Below are 21993 nucleotides of genomic sequence, written 5' to 3'. Positions count from 1 at the left end.
TCAACTGCTGTTCAGAGCAAGTGCATGGATAACTGTGATTTGGTTATCAGAGAAGCTTCCCAGAGTTTTGATATTTAAATAGATGCAGATGCCTGAACTCAAAAATTCCCATGACTAAAAGTTAAGAGTAGCAGGTTAAACATGAGCAGCAACCACAAACACACTGAAATACTGAGAGGAGAAAGGCCATAAAACCTCAAAATGTAGACACAAAATCTTATTAGATGCACCACAGAGAAACCCAAACATATTCAACTAACAAAAATGAAATTAAATAACCAATTTCAGCAAAAAAATAGAAAGTTGGGCCAAGCCTTCTACCTAATTTGAGTTGTTTTTAATTGATACGAATGCCAGCATAGTTTTTAAATTATCACCTTAGTAGTGTCTTTACAATTCTAGCTACTCTTCAGAAAGTATCCCAAAATAATGAACACATACAATCATGTAATGCAGTCTAGCTAAAAGCAAAGAAAGAATTAGACAGTTTATAGAACACTCACCCCTCAGCTTCTGCAATTTCATGTGGGTTGATTTTCCAACTTATATTTTCCAACAAGATGAAATCCCTCTTCTACTTGCCAGACTCTAAGTCCCAAAGATGCAGACATACGCAGAATGGATGGACCGTCCTCACCAACATTGGAGTGTGCTCAATTTCCTGCAGTTTCATTATCATCATGCCCAATATCCCAGCCTCTGAGCTTGTTTATGATGAATGGCAATGAATAACTTCCAATTTTCTTTATAGCTTTGCTTTGTTCTTTTCCTTTAAGTTTATCTGAATTCAAATAACTAGATAGGATGAAGCATGTTACCAGAAAAGTTTTGTTTAATGAGCTTTGATACCACATCTCTTCAATTATTCATATTTCACTCAAATGGAATAAGATCTGGAAAATATAAACTAAAAGACATAATTGGAAAAAAAAACAGACAGGAGAATTTCCCTTAAAATGGATCACAGACTAAAACTTGCTAGAACTTTGTCACAGAAACATATTCTAGTAACGGGATGGAAAATCCTCTGGTCTGTTCCATCTCAAATGGTCACACAAGAAGGGAAGGTGCATCTATTCCACAGAGCTCACTTCTGAGGAAGCTCATTAAACTTTATAATAATATTCACCTGACATTATCAGTAGGAAGCAACATATTGGTCTTTAGATAAATAAAATACAATAATAAATAAAGAGCTAAACATTGCTCTTCAGATGTAGTTCTTTAAAGCAATGAATTTTAAAAATCTGAAATGGAAATACAAATATTGAAGTACCTACAAACTTAGAAAAAAAATCAAGCTTTGAGATTTGCAAACAAAATGCTTGAAATGAATTATGAAATCCCAACATGTAGCTCTTCCCTGTGGATGTTTAGGCAGGAAAATTCCAAGTAAGGAAAGTCCATTTCTGTGATAACCATCAAATGTCTTTCGGTTTATCTTATTTATGACCGGAGGCCTTGCCATTCAACACTGAGTGTCATTCTGTTTAGGTTTCCACAGTGGTGAGCTGCCATGCTTGGGGAGATGCAGCCCATAATAGCTTATGGAGCAATAAAGGGACATCTTACGGAGAAGTTCTTCATCCCTTGGCTCTGGTACTGGTGCCTGCACAGCATCTGCTTCCTCCTTAGTCTTGTTACCACACTGAAATTGCTTTGCTTTGTTTCCATGCCGAACTGGAAAAGCTCTCAATCATTTCTCCTGCCATGTCTATAGGAAAACAAAAGTAGGCCAATCATGCCATTATGACATTGCATGACAGGCAAGGTCCATTTTACAAAGCAGTACTGTAAAGTGAAAAGCTTTGAACCCTCTTCCGCCCCTTACTCTTACTCTTAAAGCCAAACTAAATTAAACCTGCAGCATCTCTGCATTTTACCCACTTTTATCAATATTATGGAAAACAGGCTTGAACACCAAATATGACCAAAGATGAAAGAAAGCTATCATTTATTAAGGGGAAAAGAAAAACTGTTTAAGTTAACAGTGATGGGCAAATTAAAGGAGGATTTATTTAGCTATAGAATAATTAACCAAAATGTCTTAATAAATATCTGAAATAAAAACACTGACGGCCGGCCAAGTGCAGTGACCCACGCCTGTAATCTCAGCACTTTGGGAGACTGAGGCGGGCCGGATTACCTGAGGTAAGGAGTTTGAGACCATCCTGGCCAACATGGTGAAACCCTGTCTCTACTAAAAATACAAAAATTAGTTGAGGGTGGTGGCGGGCGCCTGTAATCCCAGCTACTCTATTTGGGGGGCTGAGGCAGGAGAATCGCCTGAACCCGGGAGGCAGAAGTTGCAGTCAGCCGAGGTCGTGCCACTGCACTCCAGCCTGGGCAAAAAGAGTGGGACTCCATCTCAAAAACAAACACACAAAAAAACAGACACTGAGGGCATAAATACAAACTAACCAAGAAAATTATAAAAAGAGTAGAAATGTTCTCATATTTCAGTTTAGCAGCAGGGTCACATTCCCTTGTTAAAGAAGCATTTGCACTTCTGGGCTTGTGAATTAAGTGTGGAGAGGCCAGAATCTGCAGCTGAACATTTTTGGATTGGGCAGGCTATGGGAAAAATAAAGATTTCCCTCAAGCTCAACAATTTCTGTCCTCTGAATAGGGCAAATGTGTCTGAACACATTCAAAAAGTCCCTTTGCCTTAAAACGTGAGAAAATCACATTGTAATAGCTAGAGAGAGGAATCTGGAGCATATTCACACATGGAATAACATCATTTGTTGACGACAAGGTCGTGTCTAAGAGCCTACTACCTAGAATACTTGGAAGAGAACAAGTAGAAAGGTAAAGATTATCCAATGGAAAGGATGTTCCTCAAACTATGTATTCATTTCTCTTCTCGGGGAAGGAAAAATCAATAATTTATTACGAATGCAGCGTTCTCAGGGAGGTTTCCCCAGTTTTCTGAAGAAACAGAAATTTTCCAAAGCACTGTAGTTTATTTAAATTCTATTAAATGTCTAATAAAATCATAACATAAATATAAATAATATGCATGTGCAATAATATCTATATAATGTTTCAAGAAAAAAGATTTGTGAGTATTTTCAAAGAAGTCAGGATAGTAACTTAAATTTTGAATATTGTATGTGGGAAGATATAACCAAGTGGACATACATTTTAATTAGCTGATAAAGTCTGTGAAAAAATTATTAGTTGATAAAATGGAGATTTGTTTTTATTGAACTTATAATAGTCAATATATAAACCGTGTAAATTGTGCAATAATACAAAAGCCTCTATTTTATATTTTCTTAAATTTTCACAACTGTACTGACACGATTTAAAAAAAAAAAAACTATGCTTTTCATTTTACCAGTAAAGAAACGGAATATCCAAGAGAACAAAGTAACTTATTTAGAGTAACACAAGTCATAAATCACCAAATCAAGAGGAACATTTGGGACTTTAGGTTCTGTTTAGAAGCTCTGCTAAATTATACTTTTGATGTTGCTTCCCTACGTTAAATTTAAAAGATGTTTTGAACAACTTAAGACAATAGTTTGTATGTATATAAGTATTTATATATTTATATATAAAAATTTACATATATTTATATACATAAATATATACATAAAGTTTGTATGTATATAAGTATTTGTATATATAACCGTAGGTTTCTAGATAATGTATTTTTTACATAGAACTATCGATTTACATATAATTTATATTTTATATATATAAATCCTAATGGAGTAAGTCACGTGTTGTTTTCTATTGGTCATATACTAGCACAAGAATAAAACTCTACAAGGGAAAAACAGGAACACAAACTGAACCTTTAAATATAAGGAAACTTCATTACGCAGATTTTTTGGCGTTCCTGAGATGTCTGCAGTGTTAATACCCTCCAGGTCAGGTGTATTTAATGGCCATTTGGCTCAACGGCCCTTGGTCTTGCCTGAGGCCCTCAGTTCTTCACCCAGACATTAACTGACAGAGACTGAGCAGCTCAGAAAACCCTCTTACATGATAGAAGTGCTCAGTCAATAGAAGCTTCTCTACTAATAGGCATACAGCACATTAGTGAGATATCCACCTACAGTTTTAATGACCTGAATCCAACCTTCTCACACTGTAAACCTATTTGAACTCTGAAAATAAACACGGGGTTAGATTTTGTTGCATGTATCAACACCAAACTTTAATTTAGCAAAATCGTATTGATTAACTACTTAGTTCTCTATACAAGGCTATATGAGGACCCACAGAATGAGAATGCTTATATTTTGTTGTTCTGTAGAATGTATATCTTACTTTCTGTTATTTTCTCCAAAAACACTTATATCTTGGATTAAAAAAAGAAGGGACATAAAGTGTAAATAGTATTTCTAAAGTAGCTTTTAACTCTATTTGTTTATATCAATTTCATCACCCCACCTTAGTGTGTAACCATCTTAATATCATATTGTAAGAGTCTCCCCGGGGCCTGAAAGCTTAAGGAGATGAGTAACTCCTCCCTTCTCAGGCCCAGTTCCAGGGCGCAACTTGAGCCAGCAGCGTATGCCAGCAAAATAGCAGTAGCAAGAAGAAAGCCAGCAGAAGACACCTACCCTGGCCGGAAGACAGGTACCCTGAAGATGGAGGAAGGGGCCATCCGGGTACGACGTAGGAGTTACGTCAGACTAGGACACTTCCTGTTTATAGGAGACTATAAAACCTTTGCCCTGTCCTCAGTAGGGGCTGATGCCATTTGAGGCCTCAGCCCGCCTGCACCCAGGCGCTTGTTAAAACAGCGTGTTGCTTCACACCGCCTCATGTTGTCTGTTGGCACGCTCTCAGGGTTGGAACCAACACAAGAACCTTACACATATCATACTGCACCAAATAAAAATAGTCTAAAATAACAACAGCCAATATAGGCACAAACCTTAAAGTGTCTTCATAGAAATAACACATCGATGTACTTGATAAACTAAAGTGTAGATATTTTATGTGGAATAAAGTTTGAAGAGAGGTATACCAATTGAATGTCAGCCTGTTCTTTGTGAGAAAACAATTATCCCTTCTCTTCGAAGAGTCAGGAAGGCTTTACTAACAAAATAATATACCAAGGACAGTGTGAATAGTGAAATTCAGAATACTTGAGACCGTGGCCCTGGGAATAAATTGAAATGCGTGCAATTTTGAGCAGATTTGAGAACGGTGTCCTCATTTCTTGTATATCCCTTACATGACCGGATGCACCAGCTGTACCATTTCTGTCACTGGTTTACTCATCTCCCTTTATACTGTCTTTTGCTTCATGCTTTGCAGTGCCTGAGGCTGAAGCTTGTGACTGATCATGCGCCTCTATTCCCTAGGAGTTTTACCAATGAATGTCATCTCTCCTGTTTTAAAGATGAGCAAGTAAAATCAACCAACATAACACCTGAAGATAACAGATTCTCTAAAATGAATATTTTAAAACAAGAGAAGTGATGGGAAGATGGAATGAGGCATGGATGGAGGCACTGTGCTCTGATCCTGTATTTTTATGTATGGAGCAAAGCTACACTGGTTGCTCAACCTAATTTCAAGGTAAAGTTGCTTGCAGCATGCTGAATTCAGCAAAACCAAATAAATAGAAACCTTTTCCTGACCCATAGGGAAAGAAATGACACCATTAATATATTCTCAGTGTTAATTATTTTCCACATGTATTTATCTTTACTTCCTTGGTATCTGTTACCACTTATCCTCCAGGAAACATTGGTGTTAGTAAAATTCACAGAGCTCATATAAAAATAAAAATAGTAAACCCTCATAACATTAATTCTAACTCTTTTTGAGAACTTTCTCTTTTCCATGCTCTACATGCATTAGCTCATCTAGAACACTCATCATCATTGAACATATACAAAAAGTATAAATATATTTACCTTCATTATATCACTGAGAAAAACTGAAGTTTAATGACTACAGTAGTTAAGGCAACACTAGCTGCTAGAACAGATAAGCCCTGAAATCTTAGCAGCTAAAATATACATTTATTTCTTTTTCTTACACATAACAGTTTGATGAGAGTGCTGAGTGGATGGTCTGCCATGTAAGGATTGAAGACTCAAGCTCTTTATTGTCATAGCTCCACTATCTTCAGCACTTGGCTTCCAAGGTCACTGTGGAAGAGGAAGAAAGAGGAAAGCAGGCACACTTACTTCTTAATCATTGAGAACCAAGAAATAACACACTTTATTCCTACTCACCTTTGGTTAGTGAGAGCTGGTCACATAGCTCCATAGAGATGCAAAGATGATTAGGAAATTGAATCCATGATGGGGAAGCCTGTGCTTAGCAACATCTCCACACAATGGGTGATACTACAAATTTTGATGAACATTGGCCATTTCTGCCAGAGAGAGAATGAGCTACTTTCCTAAGAGCCCCCTTTAGTAAGTAGTAAAATTGGAATTTGAACTCACCTCTGAATCCAGATTTGAGCTCTTACTCACAGTGCCATACTTCTGAAAAGATGGCTCATGGTTCATGGGCTCCTCTACTGCCCTGCACATAAGCCTTTGTGGTTGTGACTGTGTATAGTACAGTGAAATTACAAACAATGTATATTTCATGGCATTCTACAAAAAGCCTCATTACTTTCTAAAATTCTGACACCCAGAAGTTCTGGAGAACTTATGAGATGGTGGGTAGTTGTATTAGTCAGGGTTCTCTAGAGGGACAGAACTAATAGAATACATATATATATATATATATATATATGGGAATTTATTAAGTATTAACTCACATGATCACAAGGTCCCACAGTAGGCCATCTGCAGGCTGAGGGGCAAGAAGAGCCAGTCCGAGTTCCAAAACTGAAGAATTTGTCCAGTGTTTGAGGGCAGGAAGCATCCAGCATGGGAGAAGGATGTAGGCTGGGAGGCTTGTCCAGTCTCTCTTTTCACATTTTTCTGCCTGCTTATATTCTAGCCATGCTAGCAGCTGATTAGATTTTACCCACCCAAATTAAGTGTGGGTCTGCCTTTCCCAGCCCATTGACTCAAATGTTAATCTCCTTTGCAATACCCTCACAGACACACCCAGGATCAATACTTTTTATCCTTCAATCCAATCAAGTTGACACTAAGTATTAACCATCAGAGTAGTTATGTTCTAGGATTTGAATGGAGTCACAAAAAGACATAATTTTCGATATTCAAAGGCTACAAATTTTCAGTACCTATGGCGTTTTAGTAGAGAAAATAATCTGTACAACGTGCCAAGTCAAATATTATTTAATTTTACTTTATCTTTTTGCTATATCAGTCTCATTTGATAGAGTCATGAGTGGCCTGAAACAGAACTGTTTATCTTACTACAAGCTTTTCAAATATAAAATTTCACAGAGGCAAGCTCTTTATAAAATTTTAATATTGGAGATAACTGCCCTCTATGAATACATTTCTATTGGTCATGTCTAAGCTCACCAGAGCAAAAAAAAAATAGATGCACAAAAGAAAAATCACTGGCCTTCTACTGTCCAACAGCAATGGAGAACTGTGGAAGTTCTAAAAAGATAGAAAATGTACAAAAATGAGAAAGATAATAGTAATCCCTTTCCCTTATGTTCTGTATACAAAATACCCTGACAGGTTTTTTCTACATATATTGCTAAGTAAACTGAACCTCTCTAAAACTGTAAACCAAATAAAATTGTTATTTAGCTCTTAATGCAACAAATTCAATTACATATTTATTCATTCAACAATATATGGGATAGGATGATAGATAGGATGAGCTGACTGACAGCCTCTAAGAGCAGTGTTTTGCTATTTCCAGGCTCTCTTGCATGAGAATGTAATTATAAATTTCTAAATCAAATGCACGAATAATCTACAGTTTTTTTAATTCACTTGGAAAGGTCAAATGTAAAATCTATAAATAACTCCCCCACTGTTTTCCTAAAATGTGAAAAATGGAGAGAAACACAAAATTATAGGTAGAAAATTAGCCCTTTTGACAACTAACATAGCACAGTTATCTATTATACTCAGCAAATATTTACTGACTACTGCCTAGGTGCCGTACATTGTGTTAGGGTTCAAAATTTTGAATAATATGTCATTTTTCTCTTTAAGGTGCTTATAATGCAGTTGGGGAAAATATATGCGTTGATACTTCAGAAAACAAATTATACAAATAACATCCGCTAATACAACTTTTCTTAGAGTTCACCAGTGGCCAAATTTGGGAAAGAATTGTATATTTCTATCATCTTTCTAGAGGTCTGAAAGTGAATAATTAAATTTAATCTGCTGAAAAATAGACAATAATCAAAATATTAGGAATTAAGTTGAGGTTCTTTACTGTACTGAGTTACAGCACGTGATTGATTATGGTCCCATCATTCCTACAAGTTCCCATCATTCCTAAGATATGCGATTTCAAAAGGAGCCACACAAACATGAGAAAGTAACAAATCAGAAGTTTAATTACCACGTTATTATAATTATTCAACTGTCCATAACTCCTAATTAAACCCTAAAATAAATCTGGATTGAAGTGATTAATTTAGAGGAAAGGAAATGCCCTTCTTTGGCCTTAAGTTTAAGTTCTCATTTCCCCCCTAACAAGCTGCTGAGCCCAAATTAATGAGAAATCCAATATATGAACGCAATGGTGTGAAGTCAAGGTAGCTCACCATGCTGCAAAAGTGGCCAACTCTATTTGTTCTTTTTATAATGTAAGTAAGAGATTGAAAGGGACAGAGAGTGGGGCTGTCATGTCTACTTATGACATTGAAGCAAGAAACAAAAACGATAGAGCTTCATTCACGTATAATACTTTGTGACAATTTAACCCCCAACTATAAATTGGGCCTAATTTATGTCTTTAAATCTGGCCAAAGGTGTGGTGGATAAGCAGAAGCAATGTGATGAGGGTAAAAAATGGTTCCATAGAGAAGAAAGAACTTTCCTCAAATTCTGTTATCCTCCTCATTTTAGAAAGTGATGCCAAGTTTCCACAGTCAGTCATTTGCTTGTTTAAAAAAATTTTCACCATGGTATGGTGACATTATAAAACTGTCCAAAGAAAAGTCCAGATATATTGAACTCAATTAAAATAGCAACTCCTCTTTGAGAGGGTGAAGGGAACACAGTGAGGTGAGGAGAGTGAGTGAAGTAGGTGATTTTCAAACCACCACATGTAATAGCATGTGATTCTCATGATATATGTTAAATCTTTGTCTATTATAACAAATTTAGTAAACTACTTACAACTACTACAAGTAGTTAATAGATACTGCTAATTTGGGAGAAATGAGTAAGGATATCCAAAACCTAATACATTGTTCATCAATACATTCTGAAAGAAGCCTGGCAATAATGAAAATATTATTATAATATATGAACCATGCTCAAGTGCTAACTAGCACCTTTGCTTTCAAAGTCAACCCATGAAATTATGACACTTCACATAATTTATAAACAATTTCTTATGGGTTAATTTTGCTTTGTTTCTTTCCAGATATATTTTTTACATTTCCTTCTCTGTTATCTTATACAGTACTTCCAATTTTGTACACCTGTTGCTGCCTGTGAGGCACAATATAGGTAGCAATAAAAATAATTTCAAAGAGCAAGAGCACATTTTCATTCAGAAGATCAAACAATTCATCAGTACCCCTCCTTTCTGAATACTGAACATCCCTCTTACCTCAGGAATTTATCCTATGAAGGATATGAGGATAAGGCTATTTAAGTTTTTTTAATGCATTGAGTTGCTTTTCTCCCACTCTAAACCTCCAAGGCCCTGTCATGACTGGGCACATCCAGGACACTGGGGTGACTCACAGCCTGTCTCTGAACTGGCCGGAGTGGCAGCACAGGGTGCAGCTTCAACATGGAGCCTCTTTCCATGCCTCAGGTCTTTGCTCACTTGTCAATATCATCAATAGCATATCCCTAAATGTTACTTATTGCTTAATGAAAAAACAGATTGCTCTACCTGGCATCTAATAGTTGTTAATATCCTAATGGCATTAACGTATGCAATATTGAGCTGAATTGTAAAGCTGACAAAAGCCTACGTGTGTGGAAATGTAATTACAGTGTGAGTTTAATGATAAACTACAACAGTTTCTTTTTGCTTTAATAAACTGTCAGGTACTACCAAATAAAGCACATGCAATTAAGAGAAGCAACAGGATCTTGGGCTGAGCGACAGGAGTGATGGAAGAAAAAGAACCTCCGTACCCCCGAAACAGCTTATACACACTGCTAGTACTAACAGCTGCTGAACTCTGGTCAGCAGGAATGTCAACCTCCTCATTCATTCATCTAGTGTGTGGCATTTTGATTTCTCAATGGAAGGTGCGCTATTTTCAACTATGATAAAGTACCTTAGACATCCAAATGGCTCATTAAATTCCACCTATTACTTCTGGGTTTCCCTCAGTAACTGTTTAAAGAGGTTATTTATAAAACACTTTTTATTTGTTTTATTCAAAGGCAGGAAATCCCCTTATTTCCTGGGACTTTCAGCTATGATTTTTATAACAGATGGGCAATACAATGAATTTGGAACAGTGCACGCATAGGATAGAACTATGTTGCCCAACAGGGAATGGCAAAGGATTTAGAAAGCAACAGATCCGAGTTCATATCCCAGCTCTGCAATTTAACAGCTGGGTGACTTTGGATAGGTTACTTACCCCTTTTTGATATTCCATTTCCTGATTTATAAAATGAGAATATTATTTAATAATACCTACTTCACAAGGTTGTTATGAGGAACAAATTAAATAGTGTATTAAATATTTGGTTTGGTGCAATTCCTGCCACCTATTCTGTACTCAATACGTGTAATTATTATTATAGATAATTATCATAGCATTAGCTGCCATGCATATAGGTATTTGCCCTACTCTGTACTCTTGACACATTTAGTAGAACTTATTCCCTGCAGCCAGACGAAATGATAAAGTCATACAGCACCTGCACAGACAGAACCACTGTGATTATATAGGATCTAACTTTCTTAATGGACATGGGAGGAAACTAAGTTGATGTAAATTCATATATTTAATTACAATTTAGTTAAACATAAGCTAAACACCAGGCTCTGAAATAGGAACCCAAGATACAAATATGAGTACAACCGAGTCCCTCTTCACCTGGAATTCAACATTTTTACAGAGAAGCAGGCAGGTAGAGTCAAATAAGAAATGGACCACCAAAGGCAAGTTCCTACTGCCACTCTAACACCAAGGAGGAAGAGTTTATCTTAGCAGTCTGAAAAGCTGCTACAGAGAAGGTGACATTTGCCCTGTTTTCTAAATCTATGTACAGGAGAGAATCTAAAAAGAAAATCAGAGAAGAATATAGATAAATTAACTAATAAAATTATGTATAATTATTTATACAACATTAGTAGCCATTAAAACCCCTACCAGACACCATTACACAAATATTGGATGGCTAAAATAATAAATAAATAAATAAGTAACAACTATTCCAAGTACTGACAAGATTATTGAACAACTAGATTTTTCATACGTTGCTGGTGAGAATGCAAAATGGCATAGCTTATTTTGAAAAATAGTTTATCAATTTCTCATGAAGTTAAACATGTACTTAACAAATGACACAATCCCAATCCTAGGAATTTTCCCCAGTGAAATGAAAAAATATGTTCATAAAAAAATCTTTCCTGAACTTTTATACTAAGTTTATTCATAATGTCCAAAAACTGAAAACAACCCAAATATCCTCATTACATCAAAAGATAAGCTGTGATACATACTCACAATGAAATACTAGTAAGCAATAAAAATGAATGAACTATTGATACATAAAATAATGTGAATGAATCTGAAATAGAGTATGCTAAGTGAAAGAAGCTAGATGCAATACATTGGTAATGTATGATCCTTTTTATATAGCATACTGGAAAAGGCAAAAACACAGGGAGAGAAAACAAATCACTGGTTTCCATGGGGTGGGAGGAGGCATTGATTCTAAATGAACACAATGGAAGACTCAGAAGGGAGAGGCTGGGAGGAGATTGAGGGATGAAAATTACCTATTGGATATAATGTACAGTATTTAGGTGATGGGTGCACTGAAAACCCAGACTTCTTCACTACAAAACTCATCCACATAACCAAAAGCTACTTGCACACCTAAAGCTATTGAAATGTTGAAACTTTTAAAAATAATCACCCCCAATGTGCAAGAGTAGTGATGCTAGTAAATGGGATATGCCAAAGAGAAGCCATCAAGTGTTCCCTTTAAGTGAAAAGGTGAAAGTTTTTGACTTAGGAAAAAACAGAGTGTATTTAGGGTTTATTCTAGGTTTCAGGCAACCACCGGGGGTCTTGAGATATATCCCCCATGGATAAGGGAGGACTATAATAGAAGGAAATCACCGTGTAATGAAACTGAAGATAGGAGCCAACTCCAAAACAAAATCATGAATAATTGACAAAGTCAGCATTGCTTATACTTGACTCAGTAATCTAATGGATATTACAATCATTTATATTATTTAATAAGTACTATCTTAAAGAAAGGGAGAAAATATAGAAAGATGGGATGCATTCCAGCAGTCACACAGACCAACTACTGTGAGAATTGTTTCCCTTAAATTTGTGTAATGCGTTAACTGCACAACCACTGATAGCAGGGGCCTGTGTTGGCAAAACATTTCTTTTGTCATTTATTTTTCAAGACAGAGTCTCGCTCTGTTGCCCAGGCTGGAGTTCAGTGGCATGATCTCAGCTTACTGCAACTTATGCCTCCCAGGTTCAAGCCATTCTCCTGCCTCAGCCTCCCTAGCAGCTGGGATTACAGGTGCACACCCACGCCTGGCTTTTTTTTTTTTTTTTAATTTTTAGTAGAGATGGGGTTTTGCCATGTTGGCCAGGCTGGTCTTGAACTCCTGACCTCAAGTGATCCGCCCACCTCAGCCTCCCAAAGTTCTGGGATTACAGGCATAAGCTGCCAATCCAGCCGGCAAAACATTTCTTAATGTTTGCTTCCCTACATATCTGAGAGACATTCTCTAAGGAGAAATGTGAATCATGATAGAAACACAGTATCAAAATGCTGAAAATGGGGACTATATAACTTCACTGGTTTTACAGAATCAAGCCACCATAGTCAAACTTTTTTTCAGCAATTATCTCATATAGATATATCCAGTTTATCATCTATATATAATACTCCAGAGTTGTATATTAGAATAAGGTAATAAAAATTTATTTGCACTGAGTAAAATTTCACGTCAAATACAAGTCATAATAAGAAGTCAACAAAATAACTCAGGATCTATAGGGAAACAGGTGGCAACAATAGAAATGCATGGAACCTGGTAGTCTGGTGCTGAGGATAAGCTGGAATCAATGGAGTGACTATAGACAAGTGAAAAGAGTTGTTCCTTGCAAGTGTACAGAAAAGTTTTCATCACATTTACCATTCTTGGAGCATTGGATATTTTAAATGATTTTCTAGCTCCTATTATTTATTTGCCCCAGAATTCCTGTAATGTAAGTAAATATTAGTATCTCAGAAAAAGGAACTCAGAAAGTTTCAATCAAGCAGAAAGTCTATTGCTGAATAAGAACTCCAAATCTTCTGACCATTTCAACACAGTGCCACTCTATTTTGAAATGATGGTTGTTTGACAACTTGTACTTATATTTATTTTCAGAAGGGGGACAACCTGGTTTTTTTTCCCCTAAGAATACTTCCAGGTAAAGGGCCAGATGGGATTAAAATGAGGGAACAGAGCCAGAAACAGGAAATTAGGTGTCAGCAGAACAAAGGACAAGTAGAGAAAAGTTTAGGAAGTTACTCTGTGCTTCCACTGAGAATCTACACATTGGGGCTTTATCACAACTGAGTCTTTTGAGATTCATCTGTCACTAGACAGTACTAAGCACACTGTCTTTAAAGAAAATCTTTGTTCTAATTCCCTCCTGACAGGAAAAAGCTTCTGGGTTCACTCAACCCTAGCTTTATCCTTTACAAAGGAAAACTATAGAGAGAAGGGTTTGACTCCCACGGGCTTCACCAACTCTTCTTATTTAACTAGCTCTGTCTAACCAGACAACTGCTTAAAACTCCCCCCATTCACTTGCTACAGCCCTCACACAACAAAAAAAGCCCGCTTTAGATGCTTTTATTTTCTTTCCTTTGGGGTTCCTCAAAGTCTAGGTGTCCCAGAGAGGAATCCTTTGTAACTAGGTCGCCTAAGTGATTGATAAAGGGGCCGGAACATTCCAAAGATAGAGTGGCTATTACTTGCTTCCCTCAATCCTGCAATAGTGGAGAATACCTGACCCAGATTCAAATAATCAGAAGAAGATAAGACTTTCAATCCAATAATAAGGCAAAAAAAAAGAGCAGTAATTCTCATATTAAGCGTTATTGTTAAGAGCCTCTAACACACGTTATGTATGAAAGATTGCAAACAGGAGCTTTGGCTTCAAAGGAGGATTGCGTCCACCTTACTTTAGAAAAAAATAAGCATTTATTTAATTTTAAGAAGCTCTAGAAAAGTATATTTACTCTTACAACTCAAAAGCCCCATCAACTTTTTACAGTACCCTACAGTTGAGTCTTCTAATATTTATCTCCAATCTCATGTTTATCCTCCAGATGATAATTCCACATACATTGTAAAACTGCAGAAATTTTCCCAAGGAATATTCCCAAGCTTGGAATTAAAATGATCACTTCTTATTCTAATGACCATACTCTTCTCATCTCATATGTATCAGACAGGATCCTTGGTCGCAGGTAGCAGAAAGTGACTCCGGCTAATTTAAATAGAAAAATATTTACTGGAAAGATAATGGGGCGCACAGAATCTACGGCAGGCTGGACAATCAGACTTAGGAAATAGATGGAAAGAATGAGAACTTGGTAGCAAAAGAAGCGAGAACAACAACTGCTTTTTAGCAGAGATACCCTGCTGAGCTGTCACTTCGGCAGTCATGGAACACTGATGCTGCTGGATGCTGCACCCTCACTGGACACCTTGAGAGCTATAAACACATTTTAAATCTGTCTCTCTCTCTCTCTCTCTCTCTCTCTCTCTCTCTCTCTCTCTCTCTCTGCATCACTGGCTCCAGATAAAAATTCCCAGGCTGAAACATCTAATTGGCCAAACCTAGGTCATGTCCTAGTGTCCAGTCTGCTGCTGACTCCTCACACAAACCCTTTCCACAAGTCACTGTTATTAAAGTTGGTGCAAAAGTCGTTGTGGTTTTTTTCATTGAAAGGAGAGGCAAAAACCACAATGACTTTTGCACCAACCTAATACTGCTGGAACATCCTCCCTTAAAAGATTTTCTTAACAAAAAGCTGAAACTCCAAAGGGGAAGAAAAAAATCCTTTTAAAAAAATATAGCTATGTAACATGAAGTAGTAACTCAAATATCAAAAGAGATGCAGATGGTATTAAAAACAGAAAACTGAAATCTGGCCATTAGCATGCCTCTGTTTTGCCCTTGGCATTCATTTCAGCTGAAGTTTGCTCAGTTTGGTTGCCCCACAAATTCCTAGGGCACTTATCAAAACCAACAAAGAGGTTCTTCTCTCAAATGTGGTCATTATTTCTTGATTACAGAGAAAGTCGGGCAGCCTAGGAACAGGTGGCTTTCTTCAATCAGCTGAGTTCCTGAGAGATGAGAGGAGAGGCTGGGTTTGCAAGATCTGTTGCTGGCTGGCAGTGGCTCAGTCATTCCAAGACTTCTTGTTCCTTTCTGGAAAGAAGGGAAAATTTCAGAAACTACAAAGCTTCTCTTAGCTTTAATTTGGCCCACAGATCACAACAGCTGTGAAAGTTGAATCCTGTAGCAGGGGTAGGGGGGTAGGGGGGTAGGGGGGTAGGGGGGTAGGGGAGTGGGGGGTGGGAATAAATAAGGTCAAGATTTATTGACCTTATTTTGGTTTTGCTTATGTGGTTTTACTAAAGTGTATTGTTTTCAGAAGAGGGAAAAGGGAAAAACCACTACATATGAATATGAAGAGAGTGGAAAAAAAAAAGTTAGTTGTATTTCAAGTTAAAGCGATTAGGCCCACAGTCCCAATTACATGTATGCTTCTAGGGGCAGAATGAATGATAGCTACTTGTCTGTGAAATGCTCTAGAATACATTTTAGCTTATAGCTCCAAAAACACCACTTTTAGTTTTCTTTTTATCTCATGGGCCTGACTAGTAGGAGAAGGGGGCTAAATGTTATACAGGTTAGTGAAACAAACTTACTATTTTTTATTACTATTTTTTACAGTGACAGATTTTCATTATATGCTACTGATTCTGAAGCAAAATAAAGAATTTTCCTCCCTGAATTCAACTTATTTCCTTTTATTTATTCCCTGTTGCAAAGATATTTTCTCCCCAATTAATGCAAACATGTCTCTCTTTTCTCTAGAAATTTAAATCAGTCATTTATTCAAAATAAATGGGCTAGAAGAGAGGAGTTTTATTCCCAAATAGTTATCAGGTTTTTTATGATTCTGTTATCAATTACCTGGAAGTGCCCACATCACTTTTGATAATCAACAGCAAAAGGAATGTCTATATAAATATTTAGGAGAGCTGTTCTCAGCCCTAGATGTATATGGAAATCACTGGAAAGCTTAAAGTAAATGGGTGTCTGGGCCTTATTCCAAATCGGAATCTCTAGACATAGAACCTACGCATTGCTATTTTGTTTTTCAACTTTCAATTGAATTTCATAGGAAAGTCGGCTGCAAATTTCTTCTCACAGGGAGTTGCCACTTCTTTGTGGTTGAGGATCAACACTTACACAAAAGGATTTCCATCAGGACCCGAACTAAACTTTTACTGACTCTCACCTTTGGAGGAATGGACTCCACCAACATAGTGTGTAAGCACCCGTGGAATATAACAGCAGCAATAACAATAAAAATCACTTTACCAAACTCCACATCTCTAGCTCTCTTTCTCCCTAATTAGTCTTTTTGACCCACAAATGGCCCCTTAAACTTGTAACTTCAGTATCTTAGACTCTCAGAGATCCTGGCTCTCACTACATTGCTTGCTATAAATTATATTATCCATCAGAGAATACAGGAATCCCAAGGCATATGCCCTTGCCAATTTCTGGAAACATTTTCAAAGTACAGTACTTTTCAGATTCTAAGGGTAAGTTCCCCACTGGTATTCACTTGATGGGCAGAGAAAACTCAGTTAAAAGAAGAACAGAGCGGGTTGACACTGAGCCCAGCTGGGGCCCAACTCCAACAGCAGAGAGCAATGACTCTCCAGTCTGACAGTCTGATTCAGTACATCTGAGGTGAAACCTACAGGTCGGCAATTTTTAATAGGAACCTCAGAATATTCTGCAACAGATGGCCTGCAGACCACCCAGAGAAACATGGTCATAGACTGTTATACGAAAACCTTTCAGAAAAACCAGGAATGTTTAGGTAGAGAAAGCTAAACTGTGTTCAAATATTTAAAGGGCTTTCCTGTTTGGGGGAAAAAAAGTAAATAGATTTTTTTAAAACCCTCTTCTTTAAGACCCAAAGAAGAAGAAAAATGGAAACTGGGTTAAAATTGCAGGAAAAAAATAGACTTGGCTTCAAATTTGGAGGATAATTTTCCAGCAGTCAGACTGGACAGCATTATAAAGCAGTAGTTCTAAATTCATCCTAGAATGATTGCCACTTAACATAGATAAGATCGAGGGGATTCAAGCATGTGGTGAATAGATGGTTCAATTTGTTATGTCCATGGACACACAGAATCGGAACACAGATTCATTCAGAATAATGAACCCCACCATAGGTCTATATCTTTGTCTCTACAGCAGGATGAAAAACATACAATGGAACATTTATCCATCGTATTTGACTAACTCAATTTCCTAAACCTCTCCATTAAACCTTTAATACCTTCTATTTACTAATTCTGAAGCTAGCTTTTGGATTAAGAAGCTTTAAACAGTTAAAAACACTGCAAAAACAAAATGTTGATTAACAACTCACAGATTTATACTCTAGCATCTAAGTCAGTTGGATATATGGATGGGTAGATAGATTAGATAGACAGACAGACAGACAGATCGATAGATAGATAATAAATATATATGAAATTAGAGAGTGAGAGAAATGTAAAGATACAGGTAAATATAAATGCAGATATAGATACAAGAAAGAAAGAAAGATTTATTTCTGGAAAAGATGGATAAAGCATATTCCACTTCAATCATCTCTTTCACTGAAGGTAGCTATAAAACAATGTACCTAGAAAGAATGTGGATGAAGCAGATGACTCTGAAAAGAAAATAGGGACAGGTAAAAGATTTATATGATCTGAAGAGGAACTACTAAAGAAAATGCAGTACATATACACCCTGGAATACTATGTAGCCATAACAAAGAATGAGATCATGTCCTTTGCAGGGACATGGATGGAGCTGGAGGTCATTATGCTTAGCAAACTAATTCAGGAACAGAAAACCAAATACTGCATGTTCTCACTTATAAGTGGGAGCCAAATGATGAGAACAAATGGACAGATAAAGGGGAACAACACACACTGGGACCTATCAGAGGGTGCAGAATGGGAGGAGGGAGAGGATCAGGAAAAATAACTAATGGGTACTAGCCTTAATACCTGGCTGATGAAATAATCCGTACAAAAACCTCCATCACACAAGTTTACCTCTGTAACAAATCTGCACTTGTACACCTGAACTTAAAAGTTAAAAAAAAGAGAAAAGAATAAAGAAAATAGGGGCAGATGGATTGAATCAGAAGACCAGAAGTTAAGAACTATCAAAAACTACAGTGAATTCACCAAGTTTTTTCCCCTCTGGAATTCCATTGCCTGAACTCAAGATAGCCTGAGGACCAGAAGGAATCACTGACACAGACAGAAATTCAGGAAAATCACTCTGGTTCTGGCTCAAGGAAAGCTAAAAGGACCTCCTAATGCTCAGAGAAAGTGTGGAAATCCATGTTTGTTTTGTTTTTTTGCTTTGTTTTGTTTTCTTTGCTCTGTTTTCTGCTGCCTCAGCCATCACAGAATCTTAGAGCAATGGTGTTACTTCCCCTATCCAGTTCCCACTGCCCACACTTGTTTCTGACGTGGCTACAGTCAAGTACAGCGTGAAGCAAAGCGAAACAGGATGCTTTAGATTTCTGGCCAGATGACTGAAAAAAGGACCCTAAGGAAACCACAAAGTACAAAGATTTCAAAGAGGTAAGAGCTTCAGAAAACAGCTCCTTTTAGTTGTACATGAACCCCTGTACTAACCCGGAGCTGTGTGTGCACAGACGTAAACCTGAATAGAACGCATAGACTTTGAGAACTGAACTAGGGGATAGACCACTGCCCAAGTCCTGGACTGGCTGCATGCAGGACTTGGAGGACAGATTGGAATCACACTGCAAAGACTTTGAAAGCCAAATTGGCCAAAGAAGCCTGGTCATAACTTATGACCTGACCCAATTAGGTTACTTGCTATTAAAGCAAAAATATTCACATTCTTTGTAGAATTTCAACAAAACCCAGAGACTCTATCTTGGCCAACATGGTGAAACTCCACCTCTACTAAACATACAAAAATTAGCTGGGTGTGGTGGCGCATGCCTGTAGTCCCAGTTACTTGGGAGGCTGAAGCAGGAGAATCGCTTGAACCCGGGAGGTGGAGGTTGCAGTGAACCGAGATCACACCACTGCACTCCAGCCTGGGCTACAAAGCAATACTCCATCTAAAAAAAAGAAAAAAAAAAAAAAAAAAAAAAAAACACCCAGAGACTCAAAACCCAAGTTTCAAGTGGGTCCCCACTTAGATGTCACAGATGTTGGAATTATCTCATAGAAACTTTAAAGTGGTTTTAAGACTTCTCCAATAAAAGAGGATGACAGAAACATACTTCCAACAAATGAAAAGACAGAAAAATCTCAGCAAAGAAACAGAAGACAAAGAAGATACAAATGGAAATTTTAGAACTGAAAAGTACACTGTGAGAAATAAAAATTTCATAGGGTGGTATTAATAACAAAGTGGAGATGGCAGAGGAAAGAGTCAGTAAACTTGACAATTGATAAGTAGATACAATTCAATCTGTACAACCAAGAAAAACCACATAAAGAAAACAACTAATAAACATCACACACTTGTAGAGCAATACCAAAAGGTCGAAGATTTATATTGTTAGAGTGTCAGAGGGGGCGGGGAAAAAAAGAGTGAGGCTGAAAAAATATTTGAAGGAATCATGGCTGAAAACACCCTAATTTGGTGAAAAGTGTCTACAGAAGATTCTGCCTCCAACCTGGGCCAAGCAACAGGAGGAGCAGAGAGAGAAAACAAGTGATAGGAATTAGCCCCACCTTCTTGGAATTGCAGCTGCTGGGAGGGCACAGAAAGGGTCTCCTTGCTTGGAGTGAGTTTGTCTCTTCTGGGTTTCCATACTGTAATTGCCAGGGCTGCCATGGGATAGCCTGGGCTAGAATGTCCAATCTTTTGGTTTCCCTGGGCCACATTAAAAGTAGAATTATCCTGGGCCACACATAAAATACACTAACACTAATGATAGCCTATGAGCTAGGGGGAAAAAAGCCCCCCCACCAAAATAATTCCATAATGTTTTAAGAAAGTTTACAAATTTGTGTTGGGTCACATTCAAAGACATCCTTGGCCGTATGCAGTCCATAGGCCACAGGTTGGACAAGGTTGGCCAAGGGCCTGGCACAGGAAAGGGAGGGTGGGGGCTGGACATCTCTCTCAGGGGTGATAGGGTCCCCTTTTATGGCTCCTTCTGGAATTTTCTGTCTCTATAGGAATACTCACTTCCAAGTTTCTGGTTGTGTTAAATCCAAGACAAGGGATGTCAGAGGGGAAAAAAGAAAAATTTCACTGCTGGTTTGAGTTTGATGAGTTTGGAATTCTGAACTCCAATCCTCTTGCTAGTATTTACAGTTCACAAATAGCTGCTCCATGCATTCTCCCCAGGGTTTCTAGTTGGTTTCAATACGAGAGAGGAGGAATGCTTACCCCCTGTTACCCAGAACCAACCAAGGTTAAGAAAAAATTTTGGAATAATTACTAAATATTACAGAATGTTGCTTGTTGAATCTCTGAATACTATTGTCATAGACGAATGCTAAATAAGTTACATTTGGTTTTCTGTTTATAGGTTATTCAAAGGAATCTTATTTCTTTAGTTATATTGCTAGTCACTGTTTCCCATAATGCTGCCTATGTGTAGAACTAGAAAGATATTTTATGTCCAAAAGAATCATCATTTAGAAAGTTAAAGCATTTTTCTCTAAACATATAAACTTTCCAAATTTCATCATGATATTGGGCTATCAATGCCACTGATTACCAACAAATAATTAAAAGTTGGCTATATTTTGGGAAAACATACACAGTCTTACTTAACATGTTATTTTATGTTTTCTTTATTATATTCATTCTGCAAATATTGAGTGTTTATTTGCCAAGTTCTAGCCTTGACAGTCTGGTAGTGAATACATTGGGTAAAGTCCTGTGTTCATCCTATTAAGACATTTGAATAGAATATTCTAGGCATTCTGATAAGCACAACTATTCTATATTATTGCTTTTAATATGGAAAAGGTATTCCTTAAATATTCTCTAAGTTGACTTTGTCTCTGGTGATCTTTACAAAAGGATGGGAAAGTAGACTAATATATACTTCACATGGGGAAGTTTGGGCTATTGCAAACTTCATTTTCAACTAAGTGACATTAAACATACCAACGTGGTTTAGGTATGAATATCCCTGCTCATTGAGCATAACACTCACCGTGAAATTCTTGCTTAGAAATACTTTGCAAATTTCCTAAATTTGGGATATGTCAGCTTTAGAAAAGAAATAAAAGCCACGTGTTGAATGTGCTCTCATGGCTGAGATTAGTAATTATTATACCTTTTATTTTCTTAAAGCAACTTTTTAATTTTAAGAGATTAAATGGCTTGATTAAAAATTAAATGGCTTGATTAGTTTATTGGATGTCACAACATCTCATGGC

General features: G+C 37.1%; 1 long non-coding RNA gene across 1 annotated transcript in view; it reads left to right on the top strand.

Moving 5' to 3' along the window:
• LOC119626801 (uncharacterized) overlaps nucleotides 1–4991 on the top strand; it is a 75146-nt gene extending 70155 nt beyond the window's left edge. Inside the window, exon 3 of the long non-coding RNA XR_005242972.2 lies at nucleotides 4496–4991. This is a non-coding gene — a long non-coding RNA (uncharacterized lncRNA). The remainder of the gene's footprint in view (nucleotides 1–4495) is intronic.
• The last annotated feature ends 17002 nt before the right edge of the window (nucleotides 4992–21993 follow it).

The sequence above is a fragment of the Chlorocebus sabaeus genome, chromosome 17 (assembly GCF_047675955.1).
Source record: "Chlorocebus sabaeus isolate Y175 chromosome 17, mChlSab1.0.hap1, whole genome shotgun sequence".
NCBI lineage: Eukaryota > Metazoa > Chordata > Mammalia > Primates > Cercopithecidae > Chlorocebus > Chlorocebus sabaeus.
The sequence above is the reverse complement of the archived record's forward strand: the minus strand, read 5'-3'. Positions and strand labels throughout refer to the sequence as shown.